At 43.2% G+C, this 26,275-nt stretch overlaps 1 protein-coding gene across 2 annotated transcripts in view; it reads right to left on the bottom strand.

The window, feature by feature from the left end:
- Positions 1-26,275, bottom strand: part of LOC126416779 (fatty acid 2-hydroxylase) — a 519,796-nt gene that overhangs the window by 413,339 nt on the left and 80,182 nt on the right. The window contains exon 1 of one of the 2 annotated variants that reach the window (XM_050084639.1): positions 3,200-3,318. The exons of the other annotated variant lie outside the window; for it this stretch is intronic. The gene's annotated coding sequence lies outside the window, so the exon portion shown is untranslated. Of the gene's footprint in view, positions 1-3,199; positions 3,319-26,275 lie in introns of those variants that run through there. 2 annotated transcript variants of the gene reach the window in all.

Genomic DNA, 26,275 nt, shown 5'->3' on the forward strand with positions numbered 1-26,275 from the left:
TTTAAATAGTGTTTAAGGCCATGCGATGTAAGATTTGACTAGTCGGATACATTAAGTTTTTTAAAAGCGGCTGAAGGCTCATAAATTTAAAACAACATAACTACAATGACCTTCCAATAGGCAGAAGGCCCAAGCTTTATGACCAATAAGAAACCTTACTCCAAAACAGCTGAAGGCCTTTGTTTAAAAAAAAAACTGCAATCAATTCTCCAAGGCAGAAGGCCCAAAGCTTTTAACCTTAAATAGTATTTAAGTCCAAGCGATGTAAGACTGGATAAGTAAGGATCAAATGGTTCAAATGGCTCTGAGCACTATGGGACTTACCATCTGAGGTCATCAGTCCCCTAGAACTTAGAACTACTTAAACCTAAGGACATCACACACATCCATGCCCGAGGCAGGATTAGAACCTGCGACCGTAACGGACTGAAGCGCCTAGAACCGCTCGGCCATAGCAGCTGGTGATAAGTAAGAATCCAACATTTTAAGGCGGCTGAAGGCCCATCATTTTAAGAACAATACAACTACGATAAATTTTCAACAGGCAGAACGCCCACGGATTTATCTTGAAAGAATGCAATACTTGAAAAGTAAGAACGTTAAAACTTAAAGCGGCTGAGGGCCGATGCTTTAAAACAATACAATAAATTGTCAACAGGCAGAAGCCCCAAGCTTTATCTTCAGACAATTTAAGACTTGCCCAATTTAGAAAAACTTACTTTTAAAATGGCTGAAGGCCTTTGATTTTAAAAACACAATTACAAGCATACAAATTCCAACCATCGGCTATAAGCCATTAAAAATACACAATTCAACGTCAACAACAAAGGCAGTATAAGCAACGGCGCTGAAAAGTTTCCAGGGGGCTCGGGCTGCTCTTGAAATCTTAACGTTCGCTTAGGTGAGATAAGAAGTCGGCCCGACTATACTCGATCCGCCGGCAACACAACCAAGAGACAGTCAGGGTCCCACCGACAAGACGACTTGCTAACCACAGACCAGTATTCGAGAATTCCAAAGCCAAAATGTTACAGACATAGCCGCCCACAACCAAAAACACATTAAGCTGTAAAAATTACACACCATGTTCGACAGTGACAACAGGTGAGGAAAGGACACTGCCTGAATTTACATCAGCGACCAGGGCAGGTAACCGGAACACTAACGGCCACAAGGCAGAAAATTCCGCTGGTGCACTTAAATTTCAAACCGACAAATATAGTTAATTCCACCACACGGCGGCCAAATCTTCACCAACTCGAACACTCGCTGTTGCTCCCAGAAATACCGCCAACAGTGAACCACCAACCAAGGCCAGAAAGTGAACAGACGTGGCTTCGGTAATTAAATCACGACTCAACTTTCATGTCGTGGGTCCGTGAGCCATGAACCTCATAGCACTCGGAACAGCCCCCACATGCTCCAACACTGCATAGAGACCGCCACCACGGGCCCGGCCAACTGCGCCGTGTGGAGACTTGCTTGCTGATCCGCTCCAACCGACCGACTGGCTGCACACCGCCAAGCCGGAACTATAAACACCAGGCCAAAGATGGTTTACGGTGCAAATATTGATACACACCACTGCTGCCACACATAGAAAGGGGAAGTACCACGGCATAACCGCAATAACTGCGGGAAACCAAACACAGAGTAACAGCCAAGTTTTAAAGCAATGCATGATCCGGGGTCAGCACGGCTCATCATGCATAGAAATTCCATAGCTTTTTCGGAGTATGAAGTCCATGAATGGCTGCAAATGGCTTCCAAGTATTCGAACATAACCATTTTCAATCAAAGATCGGTTCAGTTTGACCAGAGGATCCAGTCCATTCTATGTAAATACAGCCCACACCGTTACGGAACCACCACCAGCTTGCACACTGCATGGACAATTTGGATCTATGGCATCGTGGGGTCTGTGTCACACTCCGACCGTACCATCAGTTCCTATCATCTGACCAGACCACGGTTTTTCAGTTGTCTAGGTTCCAACCGATATGGCCACAAGCCCAGAAGAGGCGCTGCAGGCGAAGTTGTGCTGTTAGCGAAGGCCCTCGCGTCGGTTGACTGCTGCAATAGCCCAATTAACGCCATATTTCGACACACTGTCCTGTTAGCGCTGATAACTCTACGCAAAACGCCGCTGCTCTCGGTCGTTAAGTGAAGCTCATTATCCACTTCATTGTCCGTGGTCAGAAGTAATGGTTGAAGTTTGATTTTCTTGGCACACTATTGACACTGTGGATCTCGGAGTATGTAATTCCCTAGCAATTTCCGAAATAGAATGTCCCATGCATCTAGCTTCAACTACCATACCGCGTTCAAGGTTTGTTAATTACCGTTGTGAAGCCATAAACACTTTGGAAACCTTTTCATACGAACCACCCAAGTACAAATGACAAAAATGGCTCTAAGCACTATGGGACTTAACATCTGAGGTCATAAGTCCCCTACTAGACTTAGAACTACTTAAACCTAACTAACCTAAGGACACCACACACATCCGTGCCCGAGGCAGGAATCGAACCTGCGACCGTAGGAGCAGCATGATCCCGGACTGAAGCGCCTAGAACCTCTCGGCCACAGCGGCCGGCTACAAATGACAGCCGGCCGTGGTGGTCTAGCGGTTCTAGGCGCTCAGTCCGGAGCTGCGCGACTGCTACGGTCGCAGGTTCGAATCCTGCCTCGGGCATGGATGTGTGTGATGTCCTTAGGTTAGTTAGGTTTAAGTAGTTCTAAGTTCTAGGGGACTGATGACCATAGATGTTAAGTCCCATAGTGCTCAGAGCCATTTTACAAATGACAACTCCGCCAATGCACTGCCCTTCGACACCTTATACACACGATACTAACGCATCCGTATATATGCATATCACTGTTCCATTACTTTTGCCACCTCAGTGCAGGGTACAGTGTGTAATGGTGTCGAACCTCTTCCAGAAGTCAAGGAACACGTCGTCTACTTGGGCGCCGGTATCTGTTGCCTTCTAGGTCTCGTGAACCATTAGCGCGGGCTGGGTTATGTACGATGGTTGGTTGCTGAATCCATGTCGATTGCTACAGAGGTGCTTTCATAAAACGTAAGTATAAAAGGCGTACCAAAATTGTTAAACAGACTGACTGCTGCCACAGCGGCACAGACCTGTAACATGTTAGCAGTATAACTCGACTGTGGGTGATGTTTAGCGGTACGTACCCTCTCCAGCTGATTGCGTCGAGCATGTCAGCTGCGTCGCAGGTAGATAGCGGACCGGAAGGCGTCGGCGGTTCGCGCGTCGCTTCCCCACAGGTGGTGCGTGGCCTAATTGCCTGGAGTCCAGGCGCAGGCGGGAGATAAGCGAAGCGCGTGAGCAGCCCCGCGGCCGCGCCGGTAGAGTTCGAGTATATCGCGAGTGCGACACGCCGTCGCTATCGATTGTCGCCGTCTCTCTCGAACACGCGCTTCTGGTTTATACAACATCAAGGACGGCTGCCCCGGCGCGAGCTTTAACCTCCTCCTCAGCAGTGTTAACAATCGATCGAAACACTCGATGGCTGGGACCGCGTGTTGCTGGTAACCTCGTCGACGGCAGCTGCGCGGACGTAAACATTGACCGCGTTTTCAGCGTTCGAAGTGGCCGCTGCCTTTCGGTCACTAATGGCGTAACGCAAAGCACAGCACAGCATAAGCGTAGAATCAATTCCCGACTGATTTTCGTCTTTGTCTACTAACGAGTGAGTTTCCCGAATTGAAATTGTTGCCTTGAAGAGGGAGTCAATGTCAAAAAGTACCAATTTCCTTAAATGCTGCCGGCCGGGGTGGCCGAGCGGTTCTAGGCGCTACAGTCTGGAACCGCGCGACCGCTGCGGTCCCAGGTTCGAATCCTGCTTTGAACATGGATGTATGTAATGTCCTTAGGTTAGTTAGGTTTAAGTAGTTCCAAGTTCTAGGGGACTGACGACCTCAGAAGTTAAGTCCCATAGTGCTCAGAGCCGTTTTTGAACCTTAAATGCTAAATGTTGAGTGTTTACGCATTTGAGGAAGGCCGCTGTGGAACAACTTATTCTAATACATTCAACAGGTTGTCCCATTATTGTTTACTACCCCACAGTGTGTGGATATTTAGACACAAATACAAGGTGAGACGGCAAAGATAGACTACCCTAAAATATAGCCAAAACAAGTCGATTTCTCGATGTCCGTATTACGTTAAGTAATGGAGCATTATGTGACAAATTTTCCGACGTAGTCGATTTCTCGATGTCCGTATTACGCTAAGTCATGGAGCATTATGTGACAAATTTTCCGACGTAGTAGAATAATGTTTGGCCTTTTTAGGTGCCGAACTATGACTCCACCATTGTTGTTTTTTTATTTTTTTTATTTTTAATGGAAATATGCACTTTTATCTTAGGCACTGGAAAGTGCCTGTGAAGAGGTCTTCCACGACATACAGTGGAACATAGTCACGATAACAGTGCCGAAAATCACTGCGCCTCCGTCAGGCAGCGAGATCCCACAAACATCCATTTTACTGTACCGAAAGTAAGCAAACAAATACCTCAACTATGGTTCGGTTCCTCGGTGTTCGTCTGAGCTCTTGAATCCTATCAGCCTGTCCTCTTTTGATGTAGCGATCGGACAACTTGTTCGTGAAGGTATTCACGCTTTCACAATGTATCACAGTCGAAGAAGTGGATATGGTTTTCCTTTATAGCAATGTCACCTAATTGTTGAAGCAGCGGTGCGATTCTACATCGCAAGCTATTATTCATTTATTTACTGCTTACATTTCGACAGCCGTCATCTGGAATCTAAAGTAGGTCGTAATTTCACGTGGCTACAAGAAATCGTATACAACAATGGTATAACATTCACTTCCTGACTTGTAATTTAGTTTAAGCGTTACAGAAATTGGTGAAATGACATATAAACAAGAGACAAAAAGCCACTCAAAACCTTAAGGACACGAAGTATTCTTTCTGTTTCTCATTTTGTGAAAATCAGCAGCTGTTTCTTTTATGCGCTATTTGTCTTGTTGACGTTTTACAGTTTTGTAGTTCATCACAGTTAATGTAGAATACTTTCTAAATAGCTTACAAGTATTTTGAACAATTTAGGACATACTGACGTTTATAAAAAACAACAAAAACTGTTGCAAATCACTTTCTAAAATGATTCCTCAAATTCAGGTACCATTTAATTCCACAATTCGCACATGGAGGCCAAGATTTTATTAGATATGTATGACACAGTTGCTGAGATACTAGACCTACTCAATTCCGCACATCATGTACCGGGTGATCAAAAAGTGAGTATAAATTTGAAAACTGAATAAGTCACGGAATAATGTAGATAGAGAGGTACAAATTGACACACATGCTTGGAATGACATGGGGTTTTATTAGAACCAGAAACAAATACAAAAGTTCAAAAAATGTCCGACAGATGGCGCTTCATATGATCAGAATAGCAATAATTAGCATAACAAAGTAAGACAAAACAAATATGATGTTCTTTACAGGGAATGCTCAATATGTCCACCATCATTCCTCAACAATAGCTGTAGTCGAGGAATAATGTTGTGAACAGCACTGTAAAGCATGTCCGGAGTTACTGTGAAGCATTGGCGTCGTATGTTGTCTTTCAGCATCCCTAGAGATGTCGGTCGATCAAGATACACTTGCGACTTCTGGTAACCCCAAAGCCAATAACCGCACGGACTGAGGTCTGGGGTCCTGGGAGGCCAAGGATGACGAAAGTGGCGGCTGAGCACACGATCATCACCAAACGACGCGCGCAAGAGATCTTTCACGCATCTAGCAATATGGGGTGGAGCGCCATCCTGCATAAACATCGTACGTTCCAGCACGTGTTTATCAGCCAGGCTGGGAATGATGCAATTCTGTAACATATCGGCGTTCCTCTCACCCGTCACGGTAGCAGTTACAAAACCAGAATCACGCATTTCCTCGAAGAAAAAAGGCCCGATAGCGGTAGATGTGGTAAATCCAACCCATACCGTGACTTTCTCGTCGTGCAATGGAGTTTCCACGACAGTTCTAGAATTTTCGGTAGCCCAAATTCTGCAGTTGTGGGCGTTGACAGACCCTCGGAGCGTGAAATGAGCTTCGTCGGTCCACAACACGTTACTCAACCAATCGTCATCTTCCGCCATCTTTTGAAACGCCCACACCGCAAATGCCCTCCGCTTCACTAAATCGCCAGGTAACAGTTCATGATGCCGATGGATTTTGTACGGATAGCATCGGAGGGTACGCCTCAGTGCCAACGAAACAATAGTGTATGGAATGCCGGTGCGACGTGCGACTGCACGAGCGCTGACTTCCCCGTGCATAGACGAACCCGCTACAGTCTCCATTTCTTCCTGAACTGTCTCAGCAGCATTACGCATTGTGCTCGGTCGGCCACTACGGGGTCTATCGTCTAAACAACCCGTGGCTTCGAACTTCGAAATCATTCTCGCCACAGTTGCATTTGTCAACGGACCTTTACCCGTTCGAATCCCTTTCCTATTGCGATAGGATCGTAACGCTGAACTAGCACATTCCCCATTCTGATAATACAGCTTCACTAAAGGCGCCTGTTCAGGTAACGTCAACATGCTGCGACTGCTGGCGCATCTGATTCTCTCTCTCATTACTGCTCCTTTTATACACGATTGTCATGCGCAGTCACTGACGTTTTGATGTCCTACGCCATCTGTCGGACATTTTGTGAACTTTGTTTTTTTTTTGTTCTAATAAAACCCCATGTCATTCCAAGCATGTGTGTCAATTTTTACCTCTCTATCTACATTATTCCTGTGGTTTATTAAGTTTTCAAATTTATACTGACTTTTTGATCACCCAGTATCTACATGCCTCATAAGCATCCTCTTTGAAGTTTCGAAATATGCCACATATTCTGCGGCCTGTTGTAATATTGTCCCAGTCTCTTTGCTACACACCCACTTGTCAAAGTTTTAGCTCTTGTTTGGTCATTTCCTGGCTAGTATTTTCTCTGACCTCGGGAAGATTCCCTTTACGAACAGTAACTGATAAGAGAAATGCAACTAACGTTAGCAGCGATAACACAGAATATGCACGGCAGTACGACGCAGCTTGAAAGTGCGTGTGGTATCAGCAAAAGAAGTGTTCTGAGAATACTACATTCCAACGCATTTCATTCATCCATATTTCGCTCCACTAACACTTCACAGCAATGACTTTTAAAATCGTTTAATTTCTCCGAATCATGCGTACGGAGACTGCGAAGTGATGTGTTGTTTTCTTAACGGATGAAACATCGTTTACAAAACAAGGGTACATCAATTTTCACAATATGTGCTACTGGTCAGCTGGAAATACATGCTGGCTATGAAAAGAGGACAAATAAACAGCTTGACCTGTTGACGTGTGGCTTATCAAGAATCGTACCATTAGTTACTGTTTTCGTGATGGGACTCTAAGTAGTTGCTAGTACCTACATTTCCTAAGAGATATGTTGCCGTAGTTATTGGAAGACATCCAACTAGACATAAGGCATCCATCTGGTTGCAACATGATGGATGTCCCACCCATTCCCAACAGATAATTACAGGCCATCTTAATACAATATTTGGAGAAATAATGGTTTGCACGTTCATTAAGCTTAATAGCATTGGAATGTCGTCAGCAGCGAGAATTAAAGCAGCAGGTCTACAAGGGAACATCGAACACTCCTGAAGACATGAAATATCGTATCATAGTGGCTGCGCTGTCGGAAGTCCAGATGAAGTTAAACGTGGAAATTGTGTGACAGGAATCGCTTTATAACATGCATCAATGCTCTAGGTCAAGATTTTGAGCATTTGATGTGACAATCATGGTAAGAAACTGAGTTACGCGTTTGCTCACTTTTGGTAAAGTAGCGCAGAGGTCTGTGGAATCTCTTCTCCTGACAGTAGTAAAATAGTTTGCGGCACAGTTGTCTTGTATCTATCTGATAAAAACCACACAAGTTTGGAAGGTAGGAGACGAGGTACTGGCAGAAGTATAGCTGTGAGGACGGGGCGTGAGTCGTGCTTGGGTATCTCAGTTGGTAGAGCACTTGCCCGCGAAAGGCAAAGGTCCCGAGTTCGAGTCTCGGTCCGGCACACAGTTTTAATCTGCCAGGAAGTTTCATATCAGCGCACACTCCGCTGCAGAGTGAAAATCTCATTCTGGAACCACACATGTTATTTCGTTGAAGCCCTCTTTGCAGGCGCTTCGCAGGTACCACAGGAAAAGTATATAGTCTCAATAAATTAAAAAAAAGGCGGTGTCGTCAGAAAATTCGTCACATCCTCCGTTAAACAATGACGGAAAAAAATCGCATCACCAAGAAGGAGTTGTGTGACACAAACGAATGTTGGTAGATGTGTTTCTACATCTGAAGGACGATGTCTATTCGAATTTCGTGTGGGTCACATAATAGAGGCACTGGTAGAGCCACTATGAGTGTGCAGATCAGGTCTGCTTCAAATACACCCTGTAACTGTCATGAACATTGGTTACCATCAATATCGCACGTGATGAGTTGATGTTAGCCATGAATGTCTTTAACGTGACAAAGATACCATTATCAACGCCTTACTGATTTTGAGCGAGGTCCTATAGTAGGGCTACGAGAAACTGGATGTTCCTTCTGTATTACTGCAGAAAGACTTGACAGGAATATAGACACTCTACATGGTTGCCGTCAGCTGTGGTCACGAAAATAGAAGACCGGGCTCTGGTCGGCCACGTGACACTACCGAGAGGGAAGTCCATCGTATATGGCGTATCGCATCGCACTGCATCTGCAGCAGCAGTTTGAGAAGCAGTTGGTACCACAGTGACACAACGGTTACATATCGGTTACTTCAAGGGCAACTCCGAGCCAGGCGCCCTGCAGCGTGCATTCCACTGCCCCCAAACTACAGCCATTTCCGGCTTCAGTGGTGTCAAGCGAGAGCTCGTTGGAGGGCAAGTTGCAGGTCTGTTGTGTTTTCTGATTAAGCTGGTTCTGCCTCGGTGCCAGGGATGGCCGTGTGTAAGAAGTAGGCCAGTTGAGGGCCTGCAACTGATCTATCTGCATGTTAGACACCCTGGACCTACACCTGGACTGATGATCTGGGGTTTTATTTGTGGACTGGGGTGTTATTTCGAATGACAGCAGGAGCAACCTCGTGGTTACCCCACGTCCCTTGACTGTGAATTTATACGTCAGTCTGGTGATCCGACCTGTTGTGCTTGGACAGCATTCCAGTGGGTGTTTTCCAACAAGATAACGCTCGCCCACTTATCGCTGTTGTAATCAACAGTGTGTCGACGTGTGGCCTACGCCTGCTCGATCACAGACCTGTCTACAATTGAGCACATAGAGGACATCGTCGGATGACAACTGTAGAATCATTCACAAACAGCATTAACCGTCTTTGTATTGACTGACCAAGCGCAACAGGCGTGGAACTCCATCCCACAAATTGACATCCAGCACCTGTGCAACACAATTCATGCACGTTTGCGTACTTGTATTAAAATTCTGGCTGTTACACCGGTTACTAATGAATCAGCATATCACATTTGCAATGGTTTATCTCCCTCTTATATTAACCTTGCGATCGTTCAGTGTTAATCACTTAAATATGTTCCCTAGACAAATGCGTTCCCGAAATTTCATTACCTGCGTTATTTTTTGATGTTGCGATTTTTTCATCGTGTAACTTGGCTAAAACCGCACTTTAAAACATTTACTATTTGTGTATGTGTTATATGTGTCCTGTTTTATCTTCCTCACTATTATGTGAAAATATATATAATTATCATATAGGGTCTAAATGAGACAATGAGGTAAATACATTTGGCAACCATCCAGAAAAGGCGGCATTTATTTACAAAACAAATATTTCGCTGCTTGCTGCCGCGCATAGCCTCGCAAACAAAATTGTTATTCCTAATTGTACTTATCCACAAAAGAATTTGCACGTTAGTATACACTGAAGCGCCAAAGAAATTGGTATAGACATGCGTTTTCAAATCCAGAGATATGTAAACAGTCAGAATACGACGCTGCGGTCGGCAACGCCTATATAAGACAACAAGTGTCTCGCGCGGTTGTTAGACCGGTTACTGCTGCTACAGTGGCACGTTATCAAGATTTAAGTGAGTTTGAACGTGATGTTATAGTCGGCGCGCGAGCGATGCGACACAGCATCTCCGAGTTACCGATAAAAATGGGGATTTTCCCGTACGACCATTTCAGGAGTGTACCGTGAATATCAAGAATCCGGTAAAACATCAAACCTCCGACATCACTGCGACCGGAAAAAGATCCTGCAAGAACGGGACCAACGACGACTGAAGAGAATCGTTTAGCGATGCAGAAGTGCAACACTTCCGAAAATTACTGCAGGTTTCAGTGCCGAACAATCAAGAAGTGTTAGCGTGCGAACCATTCAATGAAATATCATCGATATGGACTTTCGGAGTCGAAGGCCCACTCGTGTACCCTTGATGACTCCACGACACAAATCTTTACGCTTCACCTGTGCCCGTCAACACCGACATTGAACTACTGATAACTGGAAGCATGTTGCCTGGTCGGACGAGTCTGGTTTCAAATTGTATCGATCGGATGGACGTGTACGGGTATGGAGACAACTTCATGAGTCCATTGAGCCTGCATGTCAGCAGTGGACTGTTCATGCTGGTGGGGCTCTGTAATGGTGTGGGGCGTGTGCAGCTGGAGTGATGTGGGACCCCTGATACGTCTGGGTACGACTCTGACAGGTGACACATACGTAAGCATCCTGTCTTATCACCTGTATCAGATCACGTCCGTTGTGCATTCCGACGGACTTGGGCAATTCCAGCAGGACAATGCGGCACCCCACGCGTCCAGTACTGCTACACGGTGACTCCAGGAATACTCTTCTGAGTTTAAACACTTCCGCTGGCCTCCAAACTCTCCAGACACGAACATTATTGATCATATCTGGTATGCGTAGCAACCTACTGTTCAGATATCTCCAACTCCTCGAACTGTTACGGATTTATGGACAGCGCTGCAGGATTCATGGTATCAATCTCCTACAGCACTACTCAGACATTATTGGAATCCATACCACGTGGTGTTGCAGAACTTCTACGTGGTCGCGGGGACCCTACACAATATTAGGCACGTGTACCAGTTTCTTTGGCTGTTTAGTGTATTATTTTAAATTGCCTTTGTGTCTTATTTATCTAATAACAGAATATATTCTTCGACACTAAATAAATGTCGCCTTGTTGCATCTTCTCAATAACAACATACAGTCCTGCTGGTGCCCAAACGTCTGATCGGAGCGTTGCACACACATATAGGTATGTGAATATTTACCATGAGGTCTGGTGCCACCCTGAGCATCAGTTGATTGTAGCACCATTTCATCCATCTATTGTAGTACAAGGGAAACAATGTCCAATTCGTTCGAGCATAAGACGTTAAACAGAATTCCATGAGTAAGGAAATGGTTCATATATTTTAACTATACAATTACTTAGACACTGTTTGCCAGAAATTATTAGTTTCACAGTTTGTTACTACCAAAATGATGCTAATTCTTCCTCTACATCAGGTCTGCCACGAGAGCAAGAAAGCTTGAACGCCGAGCTGGTAAGCGCCCTGAAACTGCTGAAAACTTTGTAACCCTTGACATTTTTATGGCTGCGGGCTTTCAGATAACTACGCACCCTGCGTCTCAGAGTTGCAATTTTAAAAGTTTTGGCCGTTTTCGTTGTCTAGGGGCTGGGATACGAAGTTGCCGCATTACAGACCAAATACTGCGAGTCTACAGTATACGATAAGAATACACACATGAATCGATTGGTCGAAGTTTTCTATCACTCGGCAGTTGCGAATTTTGAACGTAACATAGACGTTTATAAATGAAAGTTTGCAAATAAATAAAATCTGCAGGTACTAACTTAACGACTTTAAATGATGAGTACGATAGTAGAAGTACTTTTGAGAATGCGGTATATTTCTGCAAAACACTTATTGGTGTCGACGGTTCAGCAATTAAATAAAATATAAGTTGAATAACAGGGAAACAATAGATTTATACTTCACGTAATTAGTTATGAACAACAACATAGCTCGCGAGATATTCACTTCTAAACGAACACTACGTCTTCACTGTAGAAGTCACGGAAATCTCACAAGTGCACAAGTCGGGACTCTGAAGTATTTCTGTCTGCCGCGACCACGAGCAAACCGCTCCGCCCTCCACGTCCTTCCGCCGATTCCGCGTCCGTCGCGCCATCGCGTCCAGCACTTCCTGTGTCGTGTCCCGTACTGTGCCGTCCAGCACTCCTGCACTGCCAGAATTACCACGTGTCCTCTCCGGAAACGATGCTCCCAGCCAGTCTCCCCATTCACGAACGCTGTGATTGGCTAGAATGCTCGCGCCATGTCTTCAATCCAACGTCCACTCACAAACATATTTAAACACATACGAAATACTGGAGTTATATTTACATAACTTGAGATTAAATAAATATTCCTACGTCTGGACTATAAGCACGCTCTAACACACATTATTAAATACATAAACGAATTAAATAAACATATATCAAAGGAATATAAACAGAAGTAGGCCAGTAGCCTAATGTCTCTGTGCTTTCTAAAACACAGTAAATATTTAACCAATTTCTTCATGAATTGTGTATATCGGATATTATCAAAGACATAGATGAATAAATATATTTATAAGCATGCTGCTACCGTTTCTTCGTGTAACTATGGAGTACTTATGGCCTGACGCGACCGTCAGTAATCGGCCACTTTGACCTCCAATGACTCAGGTACTATTCAGGTTACATGCCTGTAATGTATACCAAATTAGGTTTATACTACATCTACATCTACATGACTACTCTGCAATTCACATTTAAGTGCTTGGCAGAGGGTTCGTCGAACCACAATCGTAGTATCTCTCTACCATTCCACTCCCGAACAGCGCGCGGGAAAAACGATCACCTAAACATTTCTGTTCGAGCTCTGATTTCTCTTATTTTATTTTGATGATCATTCCTACCTATGTAGGTTGGGCTCAACAAAATATTTTCGCATTCGGAAGAGAAAGTTGGTGACTGAAATTTCGTAAATAGATCTCGCCGCGATGAAAAACGTCTTTGCTGTAATGACTTCCATCCCAATTCGCGTATCACATCTGGCACACTCTCTCCCCTACTACGTGATAATACAAAACGAGCTGCCCTTTTTTGCACCCTTTCGATGTCCTCCGTCAATCCCACCTGGTAAGGATCCCACACTGCGCAGCAATATTCTAACAGAGGACGAACGAGTGTAGTGTAAGCTGTCTCTTTAGTGGACTTGTTGCATCTTCTAAGTGTCCTGCCAATGAAACGCAACCTTTGGCTCGCCTTCCCCACAATATTATCTATGTGGTCTTTCCATCTGAAGTTGTTCGTAATTTTAACACCCAGGTACTTAGTTGAATTGACAGCCTTGAGAATTGTACTATTTATCGAGTAGTTGAATTCCAACGGATTTCTTTTGGAACTCATGTGGATCACCTACACTTTTCGTTATTTAGCGTCAACTGCCACCTGCCACACCATACAGCAATCTTTTCTAAATCGCTTTGCAACTGATACTGGTCTTCGGATGACCTTACTAGACGGTAAATTACAGCATCATCTGCGAACAACCTAAGAGAACTGTTCAGGTCATTTATATAGATCAGGAACAGCAGAGGCCCCAGGACGCTTCCCTGGGGAACACCTGATATCACTTCAGTTTTACTCGATGATTTGCCGTCGATTACTACGAACTGCGACCTTCCTGACAGGAAATCACGAATCCAGTCGCACAACTGAGACGATACCCCATAGGCCCGCAGCTTGATTAGAAGATATGGCGATCGACAAAATCGGATGAAGCGTTTATATTTTGGAAACTCGTTGCTGCGTGTTACTTGTATAATTTACAGTCAGATATTAAACTTTAAACTAATAAAGATATTGAAAATCGGATTACAGCATCAAAATCGTCGTGCAAATAATAGTAATGTACATGTTTCTTTTTGAGTTATCATGATTCATCTGGTTACTATTAATTTCCATACGAACTGTGAAATGTCTACCATTAAGGCTTCACAAAATCCGCCATCTTTGGCCCTCCCGGCATAGACAATTCCTTCATCTACACAAAGCACCGTCCTTGTCACAGCGGAATTCCCAGCCACGCGGCTGGACCACGCGCTGGGGCCACCCCTCTCGTCCGTGTAACGTTTGCCACCACGTGTTTGCTGCCGGGCCCCGGCTTTGACGAGCGCCCTGTGCGGCCGCCCCAGTTCCGAACATATAATACTTCCAGGGCGCCAAAACTCGGCGGTTACCTCACATGGCTAACAATGCCCCATGTTACCGGGCCACATCTGTTCACTATTAGTTCGAAGAACTTTCTGGACAGTTCGAGCGAATGATTTGGCCACCCAGATCGCCTGACATCAGTCCTATCGAACATTAATGGAACGTAGTCGAATGGTCAGTTCGTGCATAAAATCCTTTACCGGCAACACTTTCGCAAGTATGGACAGCTATAGGGGCAGCATGGCTCAATATTTCGGCAGGAGACTTCCAAGGACTTGTTGAGTCCACGCCACGTTCGAGTTGTTGCATTACGCCGGAGAGGAGGAAGTCAGACTGTAACGCCGGAAATGCATATCCTCCTATTTCCATCTATTGTACTACAATTTTTTTTCCTTGTTTTGTTACCTCAAGATATGACATTTCTGTGTTTTTATATATTGTAATTGTTTTACTATTTGTATATATATATTTATGCATTTATGTCGATGTATAATTGGTTCGTTTTGTAAATATTATTAGTATTTTTACGCTGGGTCTTGCCTAGGAAAAACTATGCCATCGAACGAATACATCGATAGGTCGTGTGGAGAACCAAAGTGTTTAGGATCTTTGGCAGTGTGAACTCGGCCGCGTGGAGCGCGGGCAGAGAGAGTCGGGCTGGAGTAGTGCGGTTGAGCAGGTGTGTTGTGTGACGCTCCCGCGAGTTGCCGCGCTTTCGGCGTTTGGCAGCATGTAATTGCGCTCGACTTGCTATGTTAGTTTCTGACATGGTGTCGCGGACGGGAAGCTTTAGCTAGCACACATCAAGAGCCCGTTTCGCCTGGTGACCGTGTCGAGAAGAAGGCGCGCCAACATCCAGCTTCTGCAACAGCGACGGCCGACAATGAGTGACTGTCGCCACCTCCTCGATCGACGACTTCAAACCTTCAATCAATCAACAAGGAAGACTGGTAGCACGTAAAGTTTTAGAACTGTATGGCAGACCTCAGCTTTTCAAACTGTTAAATTTTTCTCACTAAATTACAGCAACGTAGCATGAACCTTTGTTGCTCATTGTCCCAATTGCATTACCAAGCAGGGTCCCTTCCTTTTCCGGAATGAACCCGAGTGTCGTTGAAATTCAAACGCCAGCATTAAAGTAATATCATTCGATTTCACTGCTTTAATTTCAAAGTTCAGTTAAGGTATTCATAGCTGGCTACAATGTTTAGATTACACAAGCACAAATTAAGAGTGCGAGTTTTGTTACCGTATTTTAGCTTACCTGTGACTGCAGCTCAGCTTGGTACGTACTAAATTTTACTATTGTTAATTGTTCAGAATCATTTAATTGAAGTTCAAAGTTAAATCTCTTATTTCTAAATTTCGTAGATTCAAGTAGCTTTTGAAATGATTGTTGAGGTAGCCCAAGACTAACCTTATTTTACTGAATTACGTAGTGCTTCAGAAACAAATCTCATATTAAATTCAGTCACTAAATTAACTTTCAATTTCCCGGTTTTATTAATTCTTTTGGTAATTAAGTGAGAGTGTAGCGAAATTTATTACTTCTGACAAACATTCAGTTTTCACTCAGCACGTGTCAACCTTCAGTTGCCACTCTTTTGGGGCATTAATCTTTCATTTTCAGTTATTACAGTAGTTGTCCAAAGGACTGGCGACCGTAATTTCCCCCAAATCTCAAATATCTAATTAAGGCAAATTAATTGTTAACGTAACGACCGCACATTTATTTTCTTTATTAATTTTACCCTTTTCTCAAAATTAATTTTCACCAATTTCATTTGCATTTTTCCTTTCATTTAGATGTAACCCTTTCCTCCCTCTTTACCGACAGATTAACTTCGGTGACGATTGCTTTTCCCAAATTCCCATTAGGTACACGTGGTTTAATTTTTTACTGTCATTAAGGTCGATAAGTGAGGGGGAGGGTACAAGACACGATATTTGGAGGTGACCCGTGACTTTTTTCGCCTCTGCGTTTACTACTGTCAGGCATGATGCATGAAGTGATATCCTGGTTTATGCCTTTACCCTGAGCAACAGATTACAAAAGTCGAGTAATTACTACGAGCAGGACTCATTTTTCTGTTGTATCACGCGGCGAAGACGATCTCTGCTCTTTAGCACTGTAATCTCAGATTAAGAAAGGATGGGGTAGGAAATCGACCTTGTCGTTCCAAAGGAACCATCCAACATACGTCCTCAGCAGTTTAGGAAAATCACGGAAGCACGAAAGTCGTGACACATGGTGGTCGGACGTGTATTTGAATCGTCGTTCTCCTCAGTGACAGTCCGTTGTGGTGACCTCTGCGCCAATTCGCTCGATTTTCACACAGCAGATTTGTCTTCACAATGCGAATGACAGATTGGCTCAAAGAGTAGCTGACACACAGACGTCTCACATATCGTGAAATTACGTGGAATGCATGAGATGCACCTTCTTGATTATTGGCCGACACTTGCAGCACATGCTGTAACTACGCAAACATGTCGTACGCAAAATAAAGTAAACAAAACAGTAATACTGGAAACACGATAAGCCTTTTCGTCTAACGCACTCCATCACCATTTGATATGGGATTAATTACCTGCATTAGATTAACCCATTAAGTCCCAAATTATTTTTTTAATTGAATTTTTTATTCCTTAATTATAATGTACATAGTGTATGAACCACAATAAGTACAAAAATAGCCAAAGAATTTATACATGCTGATATAATGGCCGTCCTCAAAATAGGATGCTGGCATCTAACAGTATCGTATAGCATACTACACTGTATTCAAGTTTTAACTATTTATTTCTTGTGAAATGGTACAAAACGCTTCACACACAGTGTTACATGACATTTAACATAATATGTCTTTGGCTTCCCGTCGCATTTAGCTCTTACACATATTTTTTGCTTGCATCTTTTGTCAATCGTATGACCAATTCCATCAAACCCGATGTCTGGTATCACTCTCAACTGACTTGATGGGTATTCCATTGGACGTCCAATATTCGGTCTTCCAGTGTCCAATTTCAGGTATGTAACTGTAACAGCACGTCTGAAATCCAGTAAATCCAGTGCATTTTTCCCATGTACTAGTCTGTAGAAGAGCCAGGCATTTACGAGGGCCATTTCCAGCATACGTGTAAATAGGACCCAGTACAATTTTTCCCTCTAATTACTATCGCATATTTTCCAACTAACCAGTCATGGTGATCAACACCTCCCATGTACGCGTTATACGACTTCAAAACGGCAGGTTGTTGCACTTGTGTCCTTACTTGCTTGTCTACTATACCGCGTAGCTGCTCCCAAAGGTTCAACTTTGTCAAAATTTCTACCAATTGTAATGCATCTGTTGTCGTGCCATCGAGCAAATAAGACTTCATCATTCCTGTCGAACTGGTAGTCATAGTTCCCTCGAACTGTCTTTTTCAGTTCGTTGCTGCTCGTTAGTGGACAGTCACCAACTCGATTCTCTCTGACAGTCCCAGTTGCCTGAAAATCCAAATTTCTCCGATGAATCAGAAGATCTCTACTAGTGAAGAAATTGTCAAAGTACACACAATGATTCTCGGGTTTTTCAATACAGTCCAGCATGTTTAGGACTACTCCTGATCACAATAGTAGGTCATCCCTTGCAGTATCTTCTGGATCCTTTCCACAGTATAAATCTAATTTGAAACAGTAGCCACTTCCTCCACAAAGGGACCACAACTTATAGCCAAATCTAATAGGCTTGCCTCGGATAAATTGTTTCAGCCCACTTCGTCCATAGTATTTGACTATCATTTCGTCAATTAACAAATTTTACTCAAATATTCCAAATTTTTGAAAAGATTCATTTATAATTTTCAAGAGAGGTCTAATTTTGAATCCGTGATCGTGTTTGTTTTCATTGGCTAAGTCATTATCTGGAAAATGAAGCAATGTTTTCAACTTCTGACATTTATTCCTTGACATAGCTGTCTTTATAATTGGTATGCCAACATCTTCATTTTCAGACCAGTATAGCTTCTCAGCAGGGAGCTTATGGTAGCCAGCAAAAAGAAGAAATCCGACAAAGACCTCCACTTCTTCAACTGTGAGGATAAAATCCTGCGTATTCTTCATATTTACTGCATATCTCACAGTTTCTTTTACTGTGAACTCGTATATGTTTTCGTTCATCAGTTCTTCGAACATCTCCTTCGGAGTCAAGGAAGAAAGTTGCTCCTTCAATTCCTCTCTCTTTGTGCTGATGTCATGCTCACTAGTTCTAGACAGCTTTGTATAAACTGGATTTGTCTTTTTCCAATTGATTTTCTCATCAGTAAGACGTCTCTTCTTCGATTTACTTCTGGAAACTTGACATGTACTTGGCAGTGAAGTTTTACATACTGTTTCTTCGTTATTCTCTGATGCAACATAATGTAATTCAATTGCCCCTGCCACATCTGAGGTTCCAGCAACATCGTCTGGATCTTCTTCTTCGTCGGTCTACTTCAGGAGGACATACGGTCCTGATCATCTGACATGGCATTATAGAATACGTCACTGTGTATTATTTCTTCTACTTCTTTGTTAGTGAGGTATCTATCTCGTCTGAAGGCCATTATAATCCATATAAAGTGAAATGAAATAAAATTTAATAAAATAAAGTGAAATGAAAGAATAATACATTAGCACAAACTACAGAAAAGTGAATGTGTAAATACCTGTGTCCATCTGGAACTGTATTTTTTACTAATGGGTAACATATTCATAAATATGCTTACATAATACGCTGTAAATTTCAAAGTAACTATATATATATATATATATATATATATATATATATATCAGCAGTAGCAGAGTTTCATATTCGAACGTGCAGCAATACAAATAACTGAAATGATAACACCAAGTCCCAGTGTCCTATTTCGAGTACACCAAATTTTATAACAATGGAAAACAATGAATATAACTCCAATTGAGCTAACAATGCAAGTAGTTTGAAAGACACATTGTTGACTATAAATAATCACAAAAAGATCTTTGCCACATGTTTCAAATATTACCAAATTGTCGATAAATTAAATACCTGTAATGCCGAAAAGTGTGCCTTAGTACACAATAATCAATTAATGGTAGGATTTATTGGTTTTAATTTCCTGTAAGCATAAATTTGTTATAAAAAGCATCAACAAATGACGTAGAACAGTAATAGTTGCAATTTAATAATTTATTGTGTATTTATAAATAAATATGTGCTCTGTCCTCAAAATAGGACACTGGTACTTAATGGGTTAAGATATACACCGGCTTGTCTGTTCGTTGCCGTCTCCAGCAAACAGATGAGCACAGACCTGTTAGGGTGTGACCTCACACGACTTCCTCGACATCTGTGTGGCCCGCCCGTCGCCCACGCATTAATAGCGGGGACTGGCGCTTAAACAGATGTTCACTTTTGTTTTAAATTTTCTAAGTGCTGCATTCTAACAAGTCGGTTACACCTACATCTACATGACTACTCTGCAATTCACAATTATCCCTTTCACTACCTATGGGACGCATGTATTTGCTGCTCGTTATTTCTGTTTATCATTGTTTCATCTGTAAAGGTAAGTCTACAAATGGTTTGCAGAATTCTTGAACACGTTTTGCAACGGTAGTTCGTGCTGCGTTCAAGGTTCTTTGTTAACCTTCTGCTCCGCTCCGCTTTGTCACGTGGCACTAGGTCGCGCCTGTAGGTAGGCAACCCGATGAACAAATTTGCAAAGCACGCAGCTGTCGCGAATTCCGAGACAATTCGTGTCAGCGAACTTCACGCACTTATTGACGTTAACACGTCACAAATGGTGTCCATATCGATCTCTGTAATGTGGGTTAAAAGCTTGGAGAGACGCTCTACTCACTGATGTGCATACGATTTTGTTACGTCTTGTAGTACTGCGAACAGTCATCTTCTCAAACCCTGTATGTCCCATCCCATACCCTTTCCTTGTCGGAAAACGAAATTGTAATTTTTTTCATGTTGTTACTTCTGAGTACCACGTTATTTAGAGTAACCATACATTGTCTTTTACTCCGAAAAAAGGGTTAATTGCCGGGCAGAGAGTTAATAAAAGAACCTTCAGAGTGTTTCTTCACCTATCCACTCTCGAACAGCTCGCGGAAGAAAGAACACTTAAATCTTTCGGTGGGGACTCTGATTTCTCTTGTTTTATTGCGAGGGTCATTTCTCCCTACGTAGGTGGCCGACACCAAAATATTTTAACTTTGGCAGGACGCTGATGATTTAAAATTCGTCCAAAATCCTCGGCTCAATGACAAACGCCTCTGTTTTAATGATTGCTACTAGAACTCCTGTGTCATACCCGTGATACCACCTACACTGTTTCACGATAATACAAAACGAGCTGTCCTTCTTCGAAGTTTTCGATGTCCACCGTCAATCCTATCCGGTAAGGAACGCAGCAGTATCCAGAGGGAGACGGACAAGCATGGCGTAGGGAGTGTCTTTAGTAGATCTGTTACAAATTCTAAGTTTCTTCCAATAAAACGCAGTCTTTTGTTCGCCTTTCTCGCAACTTTTCCTGTGTGATCGGATCCAATTTAAGTTGTTCATTATTGTTATCCCTAGGTATTTAGTTGAACTGACGGCCTCTATACATCGAAGCGCCAAAGAAACTGGTATAGGCATGCTTATTCAAATATAGAGATATGTATACAGGCAGAACATGCCGCTGCAATCGGCAACGCCTATATAAGACATTAAGTGTCCGGCGCAGTTGTTAGATCGGTTACTGCTGCTACAATGACAGGTTATCAAGATTTAAGGGAGTTTGGACGTGGTGTTGTAGTCGGCGCACGAGCGATAGAACACAGCATCTGCGAGTTATCGATGAAGTGGGGATTTTCTCGTACGACCATTTCACGAGTGTACCGTAAAAATCAGGAATCCGATAAAACATCAAATCTCTGTCGTCGCTGCCGGCGGAAAAAGATACTCTAAGAACTGGACCAACGACAACTGAAGAGACTCGTTCAACAAAACAGAATGCAAGTCTACCGCAAATTGCTGCATATTTCAGTGATGGCCATCAACAAGTGTCACCGTGCGAACCATTCAACGAAACATCATCGATGTGGGCTTTTGGAGCCGGAGGCCCACTCGTGTAACCTTGATGATTGCACGGCACAAAGCTTTACCCCTCGCTTGGGCCCGTCAACACCGACATTGGATTGTTGATGACTGGAAACATGTTGCCTGGTCCGGCGAGCCTCGTTTCAAATTGTATCGATCGGATGGACGTGTACGGGTATGGAGACAACCTCATGAATCCATGGAGCCTGCCTGTTAGCAGGGAACTATTCAAGTTAGTGGAGGCTCTGTAACGGTGTGGAGCGTGTGCTGTTGGAGTGATATGGGATCCCTGATTCGTCTAGGTACGACTTTGACAGGTGAAATGTACGTAACCATCCCGTCTGATCACCTGGATCCATTCATGTCCATTGTGCTTTCCGACGGACTTGGGCAATGGCATCAGGACAATGAGACACCCCGCACGTCCAGAATTGCTACAGAGTGGTCCCACGAACACTCTTCTGAGTTTACAAACTACCGCTGAGCACCAAACTCCCCCGGCATGAACCTTATTGAGCATATCTAGGATGCCTTGCAACTTGGTGTTCAGAAGAGATCCCCACTGCCTTGTACTGTTGCGGATTTATGGACAGCCCTGCAGGATTCATTGTTTCAGTTCCCTCCAGCATTGCTTCAGACGTTAGTCGGGTCCACGCCACATCGTGTTGCGGCACTTCTGCGTGCTCGTGGGGGCCCTACACGATATTAGGATATTAGGTAGGCGTACCAGTTTCTTTGGCTCTTCAGTGAATTTGTGCGACTCACGGTGTAATCGAAATTTAACGGATTCCTTTTAGTTCTCATGTGGATGACTTCATACTTTCCATTATTTATAGTCAGTTGCTACTTTTCGCATAATAAAGTTAACTTGTCTAAATCGAGTCTGAAGAGCGCGAAAAATTGATTGTAGCATAATTATAATCTTCATAAGTGAAGACAAAATTTTAAATACAGAAATGACGTTAAAGTGTAAGTAAAAGAATCGCACTGCCAACCACAATTTGTGAGGAACGCGCAGCGCATTTGTTCATTCATGATGCATTGCAATACGAGGTGGACTGTCACTTTACGCTGCCCTAGTGTCTGTGTTTACGAACACATCAACGCGGACTTTTACCAGGGTATTGATTAATAATTGCTTTCGTTCATTTTATTTGCTGCATTTTCTGTATGGTAAACAATTCGTGTGAATAATTATATTTTTGTGTCTCTTCTTCACTCTCATTTTTCTAAAACAGAACATTCTGTTATTTCGTAACTTCTTTTCTTCAGATAATTCTTCTGTATATGTTCTTATTTAGTAACATTTGCCAAGCATACGTAATTTTTATTTGTCTGTCAATCTATGGTTATATAGTCTCAAGCTATTAAATTTCGCTCATTTATTGGGGCCATTTTTCTGTCATTTCACACTGGAACTTGAAGCTGCGATAAATTTCCAGGCTTTTTTTAAGCCTACGGATGCACGAGGATTCTACAGGGTGTTTCAAAAATGACCTGTATATTTGAAACGGCAATAAAAACTAAACGAGCAGCGATAGAAATACACCGTTTGTTGCAATATGCTTGGGACAACAGTACATTTTCACGCAGACAAACTTTCGAAATTACAGTAGTTACAATTTTCAACAACAGATGGCGCTGCGGTCTGGGAAACTCTATAGTACGATATTTTCCACATATTCACCATGCGTAGCAATAATATGGCGTAGTCTCTGAATGAAATTACCCGAAACCTTTGACAACGTGTCTGGCGGAATGGCTTCACATGCAGATGAGATGTACTGCTTCAGCTGTTCAATTGTTTCTGGATTCTGGCGGTACACCTGGTCTTTCAAGTGTCCCCACAGAAAGAAGTCACAGGGGTTCATGTCTGGCGAATAGGGAGGCCAATCCACGCCGCCTCCTGTATGTTTCGGATAGCCCAAAGCAATCACACGATCATCGAAATATTCATTCAGGAAATTAAAGACGTCGGCCGTGCGATGTGGCCGGGGACCATCTTGCATAAACCACGAGATGTTCGCAGTGTCGTCTAAGGCAGTTTGTACCGCCACAAATTCACGAAGAATGTCCAGATAGCGTGATGCAGTAATCGTTTCGGATCTGAAAAATGGGCCAATGATTCCTTTGGAAGAAATGGCGGCCCAGACCAGTACTTTTTGAGGATGCAGGGACGATGGGACTGCAACATGGGGCTTTTCGGTTCCCTATATGCGCCAGTTCTGTTTATTGACGAAGCCGTCCAGGTAAAAATAAGCTTCGTCAGTAAACCAAATGCTGCCCACGTGCATATCGCCGTCATCAATCCTGTGCACTATATCGTTAGCGAATGTCTCTCGTGCAGCAATGGTAGCGGCGCTGAGGGGTTGCCGCGTTTGAATTTTGTATGGATAGAGGTGTAAACTCTGGCGCATGAGACGATACGTGGACGTTGGCGTCATTTGGACCGCAGCTGCAACACGGCGAACAGAAACCCGAGGCCGCTGTTGGAACACCTGCTGCACTAGCTGCGCGTTGCCCTCTGTGGTTGCCATACGCGGTCGCCCTACCTTTCCAGCACGTTCATCCGTCACGTTCCCAGTCCGTTGAAATTTTTCAAACAGATCCTTTATTGTATCGCTTTTCGGTCCTTTGGTTACATTAAACCTCCGTTGAAAACTTCGTCTTGTTGCAACAACACTGTGTTCTAGGCGGTGGAATTCCAACACCAGAAAAATCCTCTGTTCTAAGGAATAAACCATGTTGTCTACAGCACACTTGCACGTTGTGAACAGCACACGCTTACAGCAGAAAGACGACGTACAGAATGGCGCACCCACAGACTGCGTTGTCTTCTATATCTTTCACATCACTTGCAGCGCCATCTGTTGTTGAAAATTGTAACTACTGTAATTTCGAAAGTTTGTCCGCCTGAAAATGTACTGTTGTCCCAAGCATATTGCAACAAACGGTGTATTTCTATCGCTGCTCGTTTAGTTTTTATTGCCGTTTCAAATATACCGGTCATTTTTGAAACACCCTGTACATCCTTACATGCCATATTATTTACTATTTTTTAGCATTTTCTAAGTTTATTGTTTAGTTTGGCTACATATTGAGTATCAATATTCATGCACCAACAACTGGTTAAGTCATATCCAGCTGTAAAAAATAATGTTAGCCTGGTGACAATGGTTTGTGAATTATTAATGCTATTGTCGTCTCATATGTGTACGTAATATTTGAGGTAGGTCAGTTGATCGGCAGCGTTTTTGAGACGCAGACGTGTGCATTTCGATATAATTGGGAGAAAATTGCATCCATTTCGAAAATATGTTCAGACTAATTATTTGCGTCTCGTTTCCGTTATGTCTGAAGTTCCAACGTGAAGGAGTTAGTTGTGTTACGATAAACATAATTTTTCTGTGTCACCGTGTAGCTCGAAATGGTTTTTGAAGAAGAAACAGTTCCAACAATAAGTAGTTCAAATGGCTCTGAGCACTATGGGACTTAACTGCTGATGTTATCAGTCCCCTAGAACTTAGAACTACTTAACCGTAACTAACCTTAGGACATCACACACATCCATGCGCGAGGCAAGATTCGAACCTGCGACCGTAGCGGTCGCGCGGTTCCAGACTGTAGCGCCTAGAACCGCTCGTCCACACCGGCCGGCTATAAGTAGTAGATTTTGTGATCCGCTATTAACTGCAATCAATTACATCCTTCATAGTTTATTTCTTAATATGCTAGGAACGCTTACGATTGTCAGAATGGAGAAACAGATGTGGAAAGGGGTGTTGTATCACTTTCACTATATCTTAACCGTATTGTTACAATATAACTAACATTTGTCACCATGAGGTGCAAAGCTAGACGGTTTAGGGTGACACGGAACCATGATGTTGTAGCTTCTACAATTGTCCTGTGCAGGGAAACGCTTCGTAGAAAATGGGAGGGAACTCTCGTCTGCGAGAATGGAATTCACCATATCGGACAGTCCAGAGAGAGGCAAGAAATTAGTGCACGCATTTTAAAATGTACTGTGAAGCATATTTTGCCATCAACAGAAGTAGATAAAGGATTAAGAGGCAGAAAATCAAAGATGTAATAAAAAATTAAATCTCTATACAAAGGAAAAGACAAGCGTACAATCTGTGACGTCCTTGCGATTTTACATGAGGCAGTCCAGAGCTGTTGAACCACTCTTTTAAAAAAACTGGGGGATAAACAGGAGTTACAAGCAGTATGAGACAAGGAAGGGGAAAACATGGGAGGCCATTTTAGAAGCCGGCATTTTTGATGCAACTCCTAATTTCCAAATGGTAGGTGATCTTGTAATATGCCAAACAGAGAATTACACAAAATAGATAATGATGTCTTTCAGTCACGACTTGTGACTGATGTTTCTTCATTACTGGTGATCTGAAAGCTGATGGTGTTAATACAAGCGAACGCACTGTGATCGTCCCGATATCAGGAGAGAGAAGCGCCCATGTTATCGCAGAGGATTTGAATCCAGGCCACCCAGACAGACCACCCACTGTCCACAGGGAGATGGTGAACTTCTCGTGAAATTCCGTGAAACTTGCTCTGCCGCAGACAAACTGAAAGTTGGACGACCGAAAACTTTTCGGACGAAACAACATCAACCATTATTCTGGAATCGTTCAGTAAGAGCCTAGGGCACAGCCCTCGCCACATCCCGTAGGCGACTGTGGTCAGCCGTACATCATAATGACACAGTGGATTGTTGAAGCTTGCGCTCGCATTCCGGTACATGTGCTGATTAAAATCCCAGAGGGATGGGTAAATTGGATAAGAAC

This window comes from Schistocerca serialis, chromosome 8, assembly GCF_023864345.2.
Source record: "Schistocerca serialis cubense isolate TAMUIC-IGC-003099 chromosome 8, iqSchSeri2.2, whole genome shotgun sequence".
Taxonomy (NCBI): domain Eukaryota; kingdom Metazoa; phylum Arthropoda; class Insecta; order Orthoptera; family Acrididae; genus Schistocerca; species Schistocerca serialis.